Here is an 18,132-nt window from a genome sequence, read left to right on the forward strand (position 1 = left end):
TGGAGCTTAACTCTCACAGCAGGTGTGTGTGTGTGTGTGTGTGTGTGTGTGTGTGTGTGTGTGCGTGCACCCAAAATCCCAAGAGGAGATTGTGTTGTGGGTTGTGGTCACCCCATGGAGGGGTGATTTCTTGCTTTCTGTCTCTCTGTCTCTCCAGTGAGTGCATGCACCAGATAGCAAAAATCTCTCTAAAAAAGAAAACAAAGAAATCATTGAGCCAATGAACAAAATTGGACAAAATTAGAAAATATCTGGTAGCTTAGATAAAGCAAAATATCCATGTTGAATTTGCATAAGCAAATAACTATGTTGTCATAATATGAGAGAATATGTTACTTAATTCAGTCTTAAAGTATGTATCAATAAAGGGCCATGATGCATGCAACTCTCCCCTAAATAGTTCAGAAAATTATAATAAATACATAAAGTGTGTGTGTGTATCTGAGGGTGTGTGTTGAGAGAGACAATGAAAGCAAATAGGGCAAAATGTTAGCAATGGGTGAATGGTGATAGTTGGTAGAAAGTCATTCTTACTATTATCTTTGCACCTTTTATGTGTAAATTTGAACTTATTTCTGAATAAAAGTTAAAAAGAGATTAAAATGTATTTTAAAATTCTACTAAATGCCAAGCCAGCAGGTGGCATGGTAGTTAAGGTGCTAGACTTCCACATGGCCAACTGTGGTTCAAGCCCTAGACCCAGTGGCTTGGAAATAACAGCAGGTGAGTGTGCGTACATGCCCAAAATTCCAAGAGAATGGGAGAATGGAGGAGAAAGAATTGAGGTATTGTCATCTCCCCTTGGGGGGAGTGATTTCTCACTTTCCCTCTCTTTGTCTTTCTCTGGTGAGTGCATGTGCCCTATAGCAAAAACCTAAAAAGGAAGTTATACAAAAATATTGGGTCATCAGGAAAGTCATGACACACTTTTTGCATAGATAAATATAGGAAAATAAATCATGACTTTCCCAAAAACCCAATAGATGAACAGAAGAAACAAATAAAATATATTGCCCAATTTTTAAACCATGTTATCTGTTTTTGGGGAAGGGCATCAAAAAGTTGTCATAAAAATAATATTCTTGTAGCTTAGAAAGTTAAAAGGACTTTATAGACTTTTTTTTTTTTTTTGTTTTTTTTTTTTAGTTTTGCAGCAATCCTCCAAGAAGGAAAAGGAAAAGATGCTGAGAATTCCCAAATCCTGCAGAAGGGCAGTCCACGGAATGACCAGGTAAGTAACTGTGAGGAAAGGTTCTGAGATGGGCTTTGGATTTATGTTTATGGAGACAATGACTCCAAAGCACAAGAGCTCAGATTAAAATATACACATCAAACTTTAGGAAGGAATTGGATAGTAGAATTACTGGTTCCATCTGTGGTCTGGAAATAGAGTAACAAAAAACAGATCAGTCAGCCTAGCTGCTTTGTGGCAGCTTGTCCTGATTAGTAAAGTTTCTGCTTATTGGAATGATCTACTTTTTTTATTTAACATTATTTAACAGATAACAGTGACCTTACTCATGTTCTGAAAACTGAAAACACAAGTTATTCTATATTGAGGATACATTTGCAATTTTCTGTGTTGACAATATATTTTATAAATCTTTCCTTGGTGAATACAGTTGGGTGCCTTTTCACAGTAAAAACACAGACAACATAGAAGATGAAATCAGTAGAATGTGGGAACGTGAACATGGATGGAGCAAGGGCAACACTCAGGTTTCTATGTTCCAGTATGTTAAATTAGTTGCAGATTATGAAATAGTGTATCAAAAGTGAATCTGTTTCTATTTTGAAGTAATGTGAAATGTGAATCCTTTAGGAAGCTTAAAACTAGTGTTTAGTAATGGGCTTCAAAAATATGTTTAATAAGCACAAAATATGTTTAATAAAGCAAAGTTTATATAATGTATGTGTCTACTCACACATGCGTATTGCTATAGGTTGAGCTATTTATTATAGGTTAAAATTCAAGCTCTAATCTCTTGTACCTCAGAATGTAACCGAACACGAAGACAGGGCCTCTAAAGAGGTGATTAAGCTTAAAAGAGGTTTGATGGGTGGGCCCTAACTCAATATGTCTGATGTCAATCCCTTTAGTAATTTCAGAGTATTTTATAGAAATAGAGAAACCTAATTTAAAAAATTTAAAATAGAAATAAAGTGATCTACATTAGCCAGAAGAACTCTGAAAAATAAAGTGGAGTTGGAGGACTAGCCCTATAGCCTAGGGATTCAGGAGGCCAGATTCCACACGGCCAAGCATGGTTTGAATCCTGGACCTGGTGTTGCTAGCCACGTGTGTATGCGTGTGTGCGTGTGCACCCCAAACCCTAATAGGACAAACAAATGGAGGAAAGGGAATTATAGCGTGACCATGCCCCACTGTGTAGTGTTTTTAATGTTCCATGACAGGAGATGAGGTCACATTCATACATAGAGGGGTGGCCATGTGAGGACACAGGGAGAAGATCACCCACATGATGAGGAGAGTGGCTCAGAGGAAACCAGCCTATCCTGAAACCTTGATCTTGGAGTTCCCGACTCCAGCATATGATATATACTGTATACTAGGCATTGGACAATCAAAAGCTAAAATGTAGTCATTATATATATATATATATATTATTCATACATTAAATCACTATACATCATTTAGATTGTAAAGAGACTTTACCCAGCATGATATACACCTCAGTTCAGCCCAGTTGAGATCACTATACACATCCTCGTCAACAGATAATAAGCCTTATCTGTGTCCCCCAGACTGTAGTCATTATTCTTAAGGTTCAAATTCTAATCCAATATCATATATCTACAGACATGAATGCAATAATGTCAGGGTCTAGGTTTATCTAGGGCATTTAAGAAAGAGTTCCAACAGGAGGAATATTTGAACTGTCTTGAAGGTGTGATGGTAGTTTGCGTGATCGGGAAGAGGCAGAAAGGGTACTGAGGAAAAGAAAATAGAACCTGTTAAAACGAAGATTTCCCCCAAACTGATTTATAGATTTAAAACAATCTCTTTAGAAATATCAGAAAGTCGGGACCAACAGTTGGCATAATGGTTATGTCGCTGGACTCACATCGTCAACAACGATTTGAGTCCTGGACCCGGTGGCTTAAACTCATGCCAGGTGCGTTTGCGTGCGTGCCCAAGATCCCGAGAGGAGAAAGGAGGAGAAGGGATTGCAGCATGGCCATCCCCTGGGGGGTGATTTCTCGCTTTCTGTCTCTCTGTCTCTCTGTCTGTATGACGAGCGCATGTGCCCTATAACAAAACTTCTCCCAAAAAAAGAGAAATATCAGAAAGTCTTGTAGAAATAGATGAAATTAATTTAAAAATTTATATAGAAATAAAGTGATCTATATTAGCAAAAGCAATTCTGAAAGATAAGGCAAATTTGGAGGACCAGCCCCATAGACTAATGATTAAGGAACCACATTTCAGATGGCCAACCATGGTTTGCATCTTGGCCCTGCTGACATGAAAACATGCCAGGCACATGTACACATGTGCAAGCCCAACCGCACGGGGATAGAGCAATGGAGGAGAAGGGACAGTGGTGTCACCATGTCCCATTGCAGAGTGCCTTCTTCCTCCTCCCCTCCCTTCTTCTGTCTCTCTCCGGCAAGTACACACACCCTATGGCAATCAAAATATAAAACAGAATTGGAAACCTTAAACTTTCTAACTTCAGGATTTACTATGTTCTAGCCCACAATCCAACTAACTATAAAGCCAATCTATGGATAGAGAGAAAGTTTTACCAGGATTTTAAAAACAGTTCCAGATAATTGTTAAAATGAACCCAGCAAAATGAAAGAAAGTGTGACGTATTGTAATGAGTTACAGTCATCAGGCCAGAGTGGTATTGGCGGAGGTAAGGAGATCACTGGAAGAATCTTGTCAAGCAAAAGTGTCAGAAGTACTTCAGCAGCAAAAGACTGATCATTCAATACCTGGTGCTGGGGCAGCAGGACAAGCACAGAATGACAGTAACTGTCCTTTACTCCCCCACAAATAACGAGACAGCAAAAAATAGACCAAAGATACAAATGAAAGCACAGCAGGGTAAGACTTCCTAGAAAGAAAGTAAAAGAATCTTTTTCTGTGACCTTGGGTGAAACAAAGATTTTTAGAAAAGATAAATACATACACATAATAAAAGTAAAAAAAAAAAACCTGATAAATTGAACTCTATCAAAATTAAAATTAAAATGTTGTCAAAAGGCACCATTGAGATTGAATAGGTAAGCCACAGATTGGCAGAAAAGATGTTCAAGCCACCTATTTGTTAAAGGGTTTAAACGAGAACATATATAAAAAAGGAATACAACTCAGTATTAGGAAAACAAACCCACCAGAGAATGGACAACATATTTGAAGAAACACTACAGTAAGAAGATGGCTGAAGGGCAAACATACACATAAATAGATGATGACTATCATTAAATGATTACATTTCTCATTACACATTAGAGAAACCCAAGTTAAAACAAAATGCGATATTGCCATACACTTAATAAAATGTTTCCATCTAATACACTCAATAATTTCAAGTGTTGACAACAATGTGGAGTAACTAAATTCCTCAGTATTGTGGGGATTTGAAATGGTACGGCTACTTTAAAATAGTTTGACAGTTTCTTAAAAAGTTGACGCTATGGTAACACGCAGCCCAGCAATTCTACCCTTATGTCTCCTCCCAAGCCAGACTAAAACTATGTATACACAAAGGCCTTTACCCATGATCATAACAGCATCCTTTATAATTGTCAAAAATACTTGAAGAATTAGACCATGACGAAGTAAAACACAGAGCCAGGGAGGTTTTAGGCAGGAAATGACAGTTCCTCCTGTTTATCAGAAGACCAGTCAGGTACAGAGGCAGGTGGATGCCCACTAGAGACTTGGAAGACCACATGCTCCACCTCAATGGGTCTGTTTTAATCACGTGGAGACAGTTTTATATGATGTCTTATTTCCTCAAAGATGCTTAGCTTTCAGGAGGGAACTCAGTGGAAAAGACCCAGGCTTCTCACTGCCCTGGTTTGGAACCCAGGTGTGCCTGGGCATGCTCGGCTCCCTTGGCCGACCTCAACTCTCAGTCACCCGTCCATCACAGGAGATGACAGCTGCAGCTTCACTGGTCCGTGGGGAGGCGACTGAAAATCATGAGGCACTCCTTGCTGTCTGGCTCTCAAATGGTACTCGGGGCAGATGGGTGTCCCTCTCTTCTACCTCTTTCACCAAGAGAAAGCAAAAGAGCGCTCCGACCTCAGTAATGCGCAAGGTATCTGTGCAGCAAGAACATCTGAAGACTTGTGGATGTTTTCTCTTTACCCTACAACCTGGATCCCCACGCCACGTCACAACAGTGGTGCTCCCCTACCAGGCTTGCTCTGGGTCCCAGGAAGTAGCTCGGCCAGGCTCCCTTGCTTTCTGGCTGCCAGCTACCGGCAGGGCTGGGTCACATTCACTGACAGTGGCTCGGTCAATCAGAAGGCTAGACCCTGCGGGGCATCCTCTTCTCGGCCACACCTCACAGAGCCTTAGCCATGTTCATTACCTTTACTGCACCAGCCTCCACTGGTGATGGGAATCACAGCTCTGGGCTCCCCACTCCCCACTCACACCTCTGTAAATACATCTCATCAGGAAAGCATCTGCAATTATCCATACCCAATGCTTCCTGCTCAGACCCCTATTCATGCAGGGGTCAATGAGGTACTTCTGTAACAATGAGAAAAATTACATTTAAGTGGATGCTGCCACATTCCAAGGCACTAAGCTTAGTGAACAGGGCGTGGGCTGCATTTCGGCCTGTCTGCTGCAGCCAGGCCTGCGTGTGCAGTACACGTCCTGCACAAGATGTCAGTGGCAGCTCAGTTTCATATGATTCTAGAACAGTCATGCCGACTTTTTCAAAACCAATATTCATCAGTGTAAAACAAATAAAGCTCCACACTTTTCACCACGCTATATGAAGCAAGAAGTATTCGACTTGGAATTCAAAGAACTATCCTAAAATGTTCGGTTGACTCTCCTATACAAAGAAAAGTTATTGTTATTTTATGGATGATCACAGGTTATTTAATTAATTAATTTTGAGAGATTTTTGCTATAGGGCAAGCATGCTCATCAGAGGGATAGAGAGAGACAGAGAGATAGAAAATGAAAAATCACTCCCCACAGGGGACGGCCAAACAATGCCTTTTTCTCCATTCTCCTCTCAGGATTTTGAGCGTGCACACACACACGCGCCCGGAGTGATTTTCAAGCTGCTGGGTCTGAGACTTGAATTTTGCAGCTGACCATGAGGGAGTCAAGCTCCTTAACCACTATGCCACCTGCTGGCCCCAATCACAGGTTATCTAACAGATGGCATATATATATATATTTTTTTTTTTCCCCTGGAGGTTAATTTATCAGCTTCTAATATTGAATCTTATCAGCTTCTAATATTGAATTATTCAATTAACTTTCAAAACTCCCATATCAGAGTTCATGTCTGGTCAAGATAGAGTTATAGACAAAACAACCTACTAATCTGTTCAAAATATACGAAGCAATGGTTTTTAAGCAGAGAAAGTCCAGTAATGAAGGGAAAGGTCCTCGAGAGGCAGGAAACAAGCAGCCTCTGACCACCCATGCTTACTGACTTTAGAGAGTTTCCAGGACCTCGCTCAGAAAGGAAAAACCCAGGGGAAGCCCAGTAGCTGGGCGAAGGCCAGGAAGGACAGAGCTGTGCACCTGGTGAGGACACGGCAGTTGGGGCTATAGGTCTGAAGAAAGAGGAGCAAGCTGCACAGCCAGAGAATGCCAGAGAAAGCCATGGGCACTTCCCTCAAATGGAAGTGCTGGTGTGGACATAAAATTCTTAAAGAGATGGACATACCTAACCTAGGGTCCAGTCATTCCTCACCTGAGTTTCTAGCTAATGGGGAGGAAAGCCTATGTTCACAGAGAAACTTGTGCATGAATGTCCCCTGCAGCTTTATTTGTAGCAGCCTCAGACTGGAGGCAGCCCGAGTATCCCTCAGCTGGCTGGTGGAGAGACCAACTGTGGTAGATCCATGCACTGGGTCCTGCTCAGCAGTGACAGGAAGAAACACTGACACATCTAACAGGGGTGAATCTGAAAGTAAGAACGCTAAGTAAAAAAGACAAGCAGGAAAAGAATATATATATCATATTAGCCTATGTTTCAAGAATTCTAAAAATAAACTAATGTGTGGTGACAGAAAGCACATCCGCGGTTTTGAGGGGATGGAAGGCGATAGGAGGAGGGAGGGAAGGAGCCGAGGAAACTTCTGATGGAGCTGTTCAGTGACTGTAGTGATAAACTATGTTGTGGGTGTATGCCGGTGTCATGATGAATCTAACTGCATGCTTTCAACATGTAGATTTTTATATGCCAATTAAATCTCAATGAAAAACTTAATGAATAGAAAAAAGAATTAAGGATATAATGACTTCTTTAACAAAAGATTTTTCATACATGGCTATGTTCTCGTGATCTGGTTAGAGGGCGGCAAGAGGAAGAATTTGCCCATACATGGTGTCTGCTTCACTTCATTGTTGGTACTGAGCAATGGTTTGTTTGAAAGCATGCTCTATCTATCTCTGATGCTCCCAACGGAACAGGGCATTTCACAAAGTGAACGGGGCCATGGTCATTTGATATAAGCCTTGATTCTGTCCTTCCAGATGGGCATGTGGGTCAGCTCTCTCTGCAAGAGAAAGCTGAAGAAACACAGTGTTAGCTTTGGGCTTTCTTTTCATACACACGCATGTATGCACCATGTGCATGTGCACGTGAACACACACTCACATATAACGTTTTTGTTCTGCTTTGTTATTGTAATTCCTGCTTTGATTTGCCCAGGACACTGGGTCATAGGATTTGATCAATTCCATCTTTGAAATATGCTCCCAGTGAATTGAAAAGGAATTAATCTGGAACCACATTAAAAATTCCTGATGCCCCCCATCACTATCACTTCTGAAAAGAAATCATAGGAAGAAAGAAAATCAATGCACATTATATATTCACTGACTTCTGATAAATCTAGGGCATCAATCCCAATTCCGTTTTCAGAGGCTCTAAACAGACGAGATTGTGCATCTCACTGCAGAGCTGAGAGGTGGACCCTTCCGTTGGGAGAGTAAAGGCAACGTGTGCTCCCAGGTCCAGACCCCAGGAGTTTAGCCCTGCTGTGTGGCTCTCTCCAGTGACTAGTAACAAAGACAGCTTTCCCAGTGAAAAGAAAGTCCTGTTTTGAAAACATGCAGGTCCTACTCCTTATGTTTAATGCCTTCCTTTCGTTAAATGATATTGAAGAAAAGAAGCTTTCATGAATGTGCTTTTAAATATTCTTGTCTGGTAAAATAAAGCATTGCAATCCTACATTGCTCCCTCTTCTTTAAAAAATGGGAAACTGTCTATAAAACCCCAAAGTTCTGGCCATATCAATCCTTTTCAGAGCATATAAAATTTGTGTTGACTTTTTTGTTTTGGTTTATATAGGCTAAATTATAATAAAAGTAAGGAAGTTTAAACATAAGGCCCCACATGTTCACAAATGACAATGCTATTGGGTTGTCTAAAAAGTCATGATGCATTTTTGCATAGAAAAACACGTCATGATTTCCTCAACAACCTAACCCTTCTACAGAGTAAGAAATCTCATCTTTAATTTCCTTCAAAAATTGCTTGGCCCTGAAAGCTGTCATAAAACAGAAACAAGGATTTAGAGTAATTCATTCCCTCTGTTCTAGGGGGCCCATGGAAGGGCCTGATGATGTAGGGTAAGGAAAGTATAATAATAACCCCCTGGTTATTAGTTATCAGAGAGGAAGCCCTGGACACAGAGACCGCACTGACAATGGCGGGCCACGCTTCAATGACGACCCCGAGTGCTCCTGTGATTTTGACTGCACGCGGAGTACAGACGGTCAGGCAGAGGAGAACCTAACTACCAAAAGATCCAGCAGGAGGAGGAGGAAGCAGGTAGTTGTGGGGGATTCGAGTCACCACAAGAAGGGGTACAAATGGAAGCACAAGGGCCATTTTTTGATAGAGAAGTTCCTCTCAAGGCCTCAGGCAGAAAAGTCTGCACTGTGGTCCTATCGACAGAAGTTCAAAACCAAATAGGGAAGACTGGACATACTATCTACACTTTTAAGCAAAATTAGCAAGCAGAAAAGTTAGCCAACGGCATGGACAATGACTTTCACAGATGGCAGTTAGACAGGAGCAATGGTGTGATACTTTCCTCAAATAACTAGAAAGCGGAAACCTCCAGAAGCAGGGCTTGGAACGCAAGTATATTTCTTTCCTTGCTTTGTGGAGTTGCTAACGGGAGAAGGTGTAGGATGCTGGGTAAGATGGAGTAGGTGAGGCCCTGCCATTGCCCAGGTGGGGATGAGGAGCCAGTCAAAGCTAGAGTGCAAGCCACCTCACACTGGAAGGCCGGGAGACATTCGGTTAACAGCACTGGAGTCTCTAAATCCCTCTCAATGCACTGGGGTTATGTTCTTGAAAGTGTACATATCACTCACATATCATCAGTGTAATCCAAACCTTAGTGCCCTATAAGCAGTATTATAAATGAAGATGTCATTTCTCATAGAGAAATTGTCCATTAATACCATGAAAAATAAAGGGGATAAATAAGGCATAGGAATGCAGACATACTACCACTTAAATATGCTAGCAAATAAGATGTATTGAAGTGACAGTAAGACAAAGATGTATCTCATTAACGTTAAACTCATACTCACTGTATCTCTGTAAATATTACTTGTGATAGGACTTCCAAATTAAATAAATGTTATAAAAATACATACACAGCTTATAATGACAGGAATTCAACTCCACACTGAGGGTATTAGGACAGCATGAATACTAAGAATGCACCTTCTATCCTGCATCTTTCTCCCTGAACACCACGTGAGGTGGTTGTGATTTCAGCGATGAGCTCCCAGAAAGGCAACGTGGCTTGTTCCAGGCCTCAGAAGCACCAGAATACGTTTCGCTTCAAATATGACAAGTTTGGTAAGAATGTTCATACCAAGAAAATTAATGCAAAACTCTATGATGTAGTATGTCAGTGCTGTAAAGAAGTTCTTGAATGGTGTGTAAAATACAGTAAATACAAACCATTATCAAAACCTAAAAAATGTGTTAAGTGCTTACAGAAGACAGTGAAGGACTCTTACCATATAATGTGGAGACCATGTGCCTGTGAACTTGAAGTTTGTGTAAAATGGAAAGAAAGAAGAAATTGTTATTCCAATTAGTAATGAACCAGAAAAGACAGAAAATACTGAAAATAATCTAAGTCCCAACTGGAGAAGAAGTTGCAAAAGAAATGAAGAAAGTGATGATGATTTACAGTTTGATATTGCTCTAGATGACACAGAAGATGGCAATCAAGTGGATTAATACAAATATAATAAAAGTCGGTTTGAGAAAATTTAAAAAAAGAATGCATTAGACCTATACTCAAAGTCTACCTGCCTGAGATTAAAGCATATATACTTTAAAATGAATTTCAAAGAAAACATAGATATATTTATTTTATTCACAATTGAAATTCAATCAACCAGCAGGGTACGATATATATATAAATGGTTCAGAAAATATTTTTCAAATAAAAAAATAAATGATTTATAAAAAATTGTAAGAGATTCTTCACATCCAAAACAGAAACTAATTAACTGCAAAATTAAAACCAGAGGAAATACTAGCAAAAAATAAAATGGAAAATTACCCTCAATATAAGAAAGTTCCTTATGCCTCAGAAATATCTGCTATTAAAGAGCCACAGAAAATAGAACAATGATATAAACTAATTCAGTCCTTTAAAATACCTGAAATGTTTGAACCTCACTATCGAATGTAATTTAAGCTTATTTAATAATAAAATACTATTTTGTCCATCAAATCCACAAGCTTTCTAAAGATAAAAAAATTCAATGATGGTTAGTTTGGGTAAGATGGTTTCACTTATACATTGCTAATGGGAGTATAAAGTAGCAAAACTCTGAAAAACAAATGATAAAATATTTTGTATTAAGAACTTTAAAAAGTTCATAGCTTTCAACAAAACTCCATCTTTTTTTTTTTTTTTTTTTAAGAGAGAGATTTTGCTATAGGGCATGTGCGCTTGCTGGAGAGACAGGGAGAAGACAGAGAGACAGAAAGTGAGAAATCACCCCCTCCAGAGGGGATTGCCAATCCACAATCCCTTCTCCTCCACTCTCCTCTCAGGACTTTAGGCACGCATGCATGTGTGCCCAGGGTGAGTTTCAAGCCACCAGGTCTGGACTTGAACTGTGGTTGACTACACGGAAGTCCAGTGATGTAACTGTTGTGCCATCTGCTGATCTCCATAACTCTACTTATTTTATTTTAAAGAATAATTTTATTTAACTTTATTTATGTCCTTATTTTAATTTGACCAGAGAGAGACAAAGTGAGAGCGAGCGAGTAAGCGAGAGAGAGAGAGAGAGAGAGAGAAAGCAAGTCACCACGCCCAGGACTCGAACCATGGTCAGCCATGAGGGAGTCCAGTGCCTCAACCACCACACTATCTGCTGGCCCCATCTCATAATTCTACTTCTAATAACTTCTTCTGTTACAATAATCAGAGATATGGGCAAAGATGATACATAAAGATGTTCATTACGAATAATTTTAAAAAAATCTATATATTTATAAACAATCTCAAAAGTACTTATCTTAAGTATTTTATAATTTTAAATTTGAAGATTATAAATATAAATACAGAAATTATTATTTGGGGGACTGGCAGGTGGCATGGTGGTTGAGGCATTGGAGTCCCACATTGTCGATTTTGGTTTGAGTCCTGGACCTGGTGGCTTGCTTTCTCACTTCCCTTTCTCTCTGTCTCTCTCTAGTCAAATTAAAAATAAGAATAACAAATAAAATTAAATAAATAATTATTTTTAAAACACAATATTATCTATGAATAATTTAAATCATTATTTTAAACTAACTTTTTAAATTGCAAGCAATTTAAATTTCCAAGATTTGGAAAAGGTTAAATACAATATAGTATTTATATCAATGCAATATTAAAATAAAGTTTTGAAATGTAAACACCTTGGGAAAATGCTCCCAATATGATGTTATGTAATAAAATTAAAATAGAATACAAACTGTATGCAATGTAATTCTATCTTGCCAACATAGCAACGCACAGACACGCGAGTACACATGTGCTCGTACAGGAAAAATACTTATGAACAAAAAATGTAAAATATTAATAATGATAAATGATAGTGGGTATAAAAAGGATATATTTTAATTTTTAAAAATTCTAAGAAGAAAGTTCTTGTAGAGATGTAAATAACAAAGAGTATATGCCCAAAAGAATAGGAAATCACTCAGTTGGAGAGACATTTGCACATTCTCCACACTTAGCTGCTGAGTCAACCTAAGTGCCCAACTACTGATGAGCTAATTGAGGAAATACTGGCACACTCACACAATGGAATGCTATTCAACCATAAGGGACAGTGAGTCCTGTCATTTGACATAAAGAGGATGAACCTAGAAGATGTCATTGTAAGTAAAATAAGCTGGACTATGAAAGACACATACCTCACGTCCCCACTTCGCCTATACTGATGTCTACCCTCCATGGTGGGAACTAAAGGACTCAAAGTATAGACATCGAGATAGTAACGGCAGATACCAGGGCAGGCTTGGGGGTTGGGGTGAGGAGGAGGTGCTTTAGAAAATGTAGAGCAGACATGAGAATGCATGTAAATAAGGGAAAGCGGCTATGACCTATAAACCACAGCAGAGTAAAAGATGCAGCAAGTTAATACAGATTTAAAAAAATAATAATAGAGAGGGCCAGCAGTTAGTGTAATGGCTATGTTGCTGAAGATGAATAAAGACATATCCTTCATTTGATTATTGTACACTGTACACATGCCTTAAAAATACTCTGCAGCCCACAAAGATATACATTGATTTCATGTAACAAGAAATCATAATTAAGATTTAAAAATTTTTAAATGAAATGTATATAATGAAGGATTAAATAAAGCAAAAAGTAAAAGTCTCTAATTACCAAAACTCCAAGAATCTAGTCATCCTTTTATGTACTCTACCAGCATACCCACTGATTATCAATCTGGATTATAGAATGTATTTAAATATGTAAGTTTAAAAACTATAAGTGGAGGGGGCCAGCAGGTGACATAAGTGGAGGGGACCAGCAGGTGACATTGTGGTTAAGGTGCTGGACACTCCCACATGGCTGACCATGGTTTGAGTCCTGACCTGGTGGCTTTCTTTCTCACTTTCCTTCTGTCTTTCTGTGTGTGTGTGTGTATCTGGTCGAATTAAAATGAATGAGTTAATAGATAAAATTAAATAATTCTACAAAAAAGATACAAGTGGAATAAAAAGTGTAAGTGGGATTATGCTACACACAGTGGTCTATCTTGGGAGTGTGTGTGTGTTTTTAGTTTTTAGTATAGGTGCATGTGCTCACCAGAGAGAGGAAAAGTAAGAAGTCACACTCTGGGAGGAGAGTCATGCTGCAGTCCCTTTTCCCCTCGAGATTTTTGTGCTCACATGCACATGTGCCTGGCATGATTTTCGAGCTGCTGGGTCTGATATTTGAACCATGCAGTCAGCCATGTGGGATCCCGCACTCTAACCTCCACGCCACCTTCTGGCCCTATCTTGAAGATCTTTATAATTTTATATGTAATCATTATTCTTACTAATGTCTGGTTATGATTTTACAACCATCCAAAAAATGATTTAACCCATCCCCAAATAAGGAACACTTATTTCTATCCAGACTTTCACTAGTATAAATCATGGTGCATTGAACAGCTTAGTAAGTGTACCTCCTTCTGAACTCTTCCTTTCCGAACATTTAGGGAAGTAAAATTTTAGGAAAAAAGGAATAAAATATTCATTTTCACAGACATTGTCAAATTGTCCTCCTGACTATCCCTGCCACTTCATACCCCAAATAATAGCACATGGAAGAACCTGTATCCCAACAGCCTTGACTAAATGTTTTCTTTTTGTCATTTGAGTAATATCTTAATTTTTTTTTTTTTTTTTTGGAGAGGTTATTTTGCTATAGGGCACATGTGCTCGCCAGACAGACAGAGACATAGAGACAGAAAGCGAGAAATCACCCCCCAGGGGGGATGGCCATGCCGCAATCCCTTCTCTTCCATTCTCCTCCTGGGATCTTGGGCACGCATGCACATGCGCCTGGCATGACTTTTAAGCCACCGGGTCCGGGACATGAACCGCGGTCGACTACATGGGAGTCCCGCGACATAGCCATTACACTAACTGCTGGTCCCTTAATGTGTTTTTAAACATTACTATTTAGTTTGTTCTGAAAACTGTTTGGCTATGTGCATTTCTATTGGCCTGTTTATACCTGGAACTGAGACCATGAACTCTTCCATAATATTCATTCTTCCTGTCTTTCTTAATAATAACAGCCCAATTTTTAATGGACACATGGTCATACAGGATAAAGACTACGTTTTTCCAACCTCTTAATATTCAGGTTTTTTGATATGACTGAACAGTGGGACATAGAAAAAGTGGGGGAAAAAAAGAATAAAAGACAGCTTGCTACCAGGAGATGTTTTTAAACAAAAAGTGCATGTCTTTTTCATTTGATAGAATGTAAATACAACAGCTGGAGGTTAAGCATCCATATTAATCCACAAATAAAAGACAAATATTTCGCATGGAAGAACAATAACGTAGGAGGGTTTCAGACTACCATAATGATAAAGAAACCACCTTACCAACCCTGGACACTTGCCTCTGGATGTTGTTTAAATGAGAATTACAAGAAAGGTCTTATTTAAGTCTTTTATATCATGGATTTTTTACCCTCTGTAATTTAACCTAATTATAACTAATGTTCTTTTGCCAAATTTTTCATCTGTTTTTTTTTTCAAATTTAATGATGTGTATTTTTTAAAGAATGATTTTATTTAACTTAATTAATTAATTAATTTTTAATTTGACCAGAGAAGGGCAGGGAGAGAGATCAGAAGTGAGAAAGCAAGCCACCAGGTCTGGTACTCGAACCATGGTTGGCCACAGGGAGTTCAGTGCCCTTCACCAATAAGCACCTGCTGGCCCCTATGTATATTTATTTTTATAAATAAACAGAAATACCTCCGTATGCTGATAGAAATCATAAAATTACATGAAATCCATTAATTAATCCATTCATAGATCAGCCTAATAATTCATTACTCTATGCATTTTTACCTAAAGGTAATGCTTGGGTATGTGGGTGGTGGAGGTGCACTGAAGACACCAGAAGGAACCCAAGCAATCAAACAAATGAAAAAAAAAAAATCCCAGACCTTCCATAGCTATATGATATATGTGGTATTAAAGTTATCCTAGAAGATGAAAACTGTTTTTTCCTTTCCATTTTCAGTAAAGGAAAACAAAAGTCTAGCTTCTGGCTTCCATTACAGCTTTGCTTAAATGGGAAATAATCCCAAAATCTCAATCCTTTTGTCACTTAGGGTATTCTCTCACAGCCACATTAGGTAAGTCCCGGTTCACGATGACTGACACGCGCATACACGGCACATAGTCTCCTGGTATACAAGCCCAGTAGGGACAGATTTTCTGTGAGCCACTGAGGTCGATGCTTTGAGACTCTTTTTGCACACTTTCCTGTGCAAGTGAAGAACCTTAAAGCTTCTTCAGAAAGAGACAGAAAAAGGGACTTAGATACAAATGTACCATGTATAGTTTTTCTTTTCTTTTTAACTAGGAATCACTGGAAATAAAATTTACCATTACACCCATGCTTGAAAAGCAGAAACCTGTGGCAGTACCGGCAGGAGTACGTCAACTACAAAGCTGCGAGTTTTACGCAATCTAATGCACCGCGGCACGCTCTGTGGTACCAGACTCCAGATGAAACTGAACACCAATTGCCACAGTCCACCAGAACGCCTAGAGATACAAGCACTATATTCCAATAACCAAACCCTGACTTCCCCACATTCATCAATAAGTAATTATATGTAGCAATAAACAGGCTCTTCCATTATTTGCTAATTACTTAAGAAGAATAATCAGAGTGACACTGGAAAAAGGTTTACATTTTTTGCTGATCTGACATGCCATACTAACACTGACAACGATCACATTGATCTCGTCATATGACGATAGAAGGAGCACATTAAAGACAAATTCACGATTGAGTTCTGTCACTTCACTGAGTGGTTTTTGGCCACAGTGTGTATACAGTTGCCAGTGGCAGAGAGAGAGAGAGTGAGAAGGAAAATGAGTAGCACCCCCCTCCGCCCCCAGGGAGTATGGCCATAGCACAATCCCTTCTCTTCCATTCTTTTCTCGGGATTTCAGACACACATGTGCAGGAGCCCAGCATAATTTTTAAGCAGCCAGGTTTGGGACTCAAACTGTGCATCCATGTGAGAGTCCTGTGCCATAACCACCATACACCTGCTGGCCCCCATTGATTTTTTAGAATAGGAGAGAATTTTTGTTAACTATGCCTCAGGTAAGGGATTTATAACCAGAATACACGGGGAACTCAAGCGGCTTACCTGGAAGAAAATGATGAACCCAGTTAAAAGATGGGAAAATGAGCTGAATAAACAAATCTCTAAGGAAGACTGCAAACAGTCAAAAAGCATATGAAAAAATGCTCAACATCCCTCATCGTAAGGGAGACGCAGATCCAAACCACAATGAGATACCACCTACCCCAGGTCAGAATGGTGAAGATTAACGAAACAAAAAATGGCAAGTGCTGGTAAGCACTGGCAGGGGTGTGGTGAAAGGGGAACTCTCATACATTGTTGGTGGGAATGTAAATTGGTCCAGCCGCTGTAGAGAGCAACATGCAGGTTCCTCAAGGACCTTCAAACAGAACTGCCACATAATCCTGCAATTCCACTCCTGGGTATCTACCCAAAGGACAGGAGAATGCTCAGTAGGAAAAGCACCTTGCACAGCTATATTTACTACGGCATTATTCACGATTGCTATGACATGGAGCCAACCCAAAGGTCCACAAACAGATTGAAACGGTGTGGCACATATACTCCATGGAATACTATTCAGCCATAAAAAACAACAAGGCCCTGGCATTTGATAGAAAGTGGACGAATATGGAAGATGTATTGCTGAGTGACGCAAGTCAGGCTATGAGAGACATTTTGTGTCTCCACTTAACATATACCGACTGTCTATACAGTAGACTGAAAGACTAGAGGACATAAAAGCATTAAAAATTGTTATGGAAAAAAAAAGAAAAAAAAAGAAAAAAATTGTTATGGACACTGGGGACAAAGTGGAAGGAGAGTGGGAGAGGGTAAGAGTGCAGGAAGGGAAATTTGGGAAAATATGGAGAAGACATTTGTGTTATACAGATATGGCTCATCACCTATTGGCGATGTCATGTATAGTAGTCTCAGCTCGCCTGCTGAGTGGCATATATCATGTTGGGTAAAATCTCTTTACAAACTAAGTGAAGTATAATGATTGAACATATAGCTAATAATAAATAACACTAATGAAATATTGTACTATTTTTCTAAAAGTGGATTTTTAGAGTATCTGTTGGCGTTGAAAATCTGTTATCTGTTGTGATTTTTATGTCATTAATATGAATACTTTTGTATCTTTTCTCTTAAATCACCCTGCCCCTCTTAGATTGTGTTATCTCAAATCCCACAAACTGCCTAAGCACCTTCTCTGGTCCCAGATTTCCCAAACACCTCTGGATTGGGCTACTTGCTGAAATGGCCGCCTCTGCAGGAGGTGTCCTTATCAAACTTCAGAAATTTCACATCATCTAAGTTAGAGTGGGGTTTACGGGCTCTCAGCCCCACACACAAGGCCCTTTCAGCATGGAGCTTCTCCTCTACTTCCAAGCTGGAATGAAATGTCACAGCCCACTGGGCATGGTGTTTTGCTTCCTAGGCAGTTGCAAATAAACCAGGTGATACAAAATGGAAATTCAAAGGTGTCAGCTCCCCATGGGGCTCACCCTGATGGATGGCAATGAAAAACAGAAGGGGTCTAGGCAGATAAATTC

General features: G+C 39.4%; 1 protein-coding gene and 1 pseudogene across 3 annotated transcripts in view; one reads left to right on the forward strand and one right to left on the reverse strand.

The window, feature by feature from the left end:
* The window catches only part of PRKN (parkin RBR E3 ubiquitin protein ligase), a 1,506,714-nt gene that overhangs the window by 509,889 nt on the left and 978,693 nt on the right, over positions 1 to 18,132 (reverse strand). The gene's annotated exons all lie outside the window — the stretch shown is intronic.
* LOC102468188 (uncharacterized protein C9orf85 homolog pseudogene) lies at positions 9,983 to 10,454 on the forward strand (annotated as a pseudogene).

Source organism: Tupaia chinensis, unplaced genomic scaffold, assembly GCF_000334495.1.
Source record: "Tupaia chinensis unplaced genomic scaffold, TupChi_1.0 Scaffold000346_1, whole genome shotgun sequence".
NCBI lineage: Eukaryota > Metazoa > Chordata > Mammalia > Scandentia > Tupaiidae > Tupaia > Tupaia belangeri.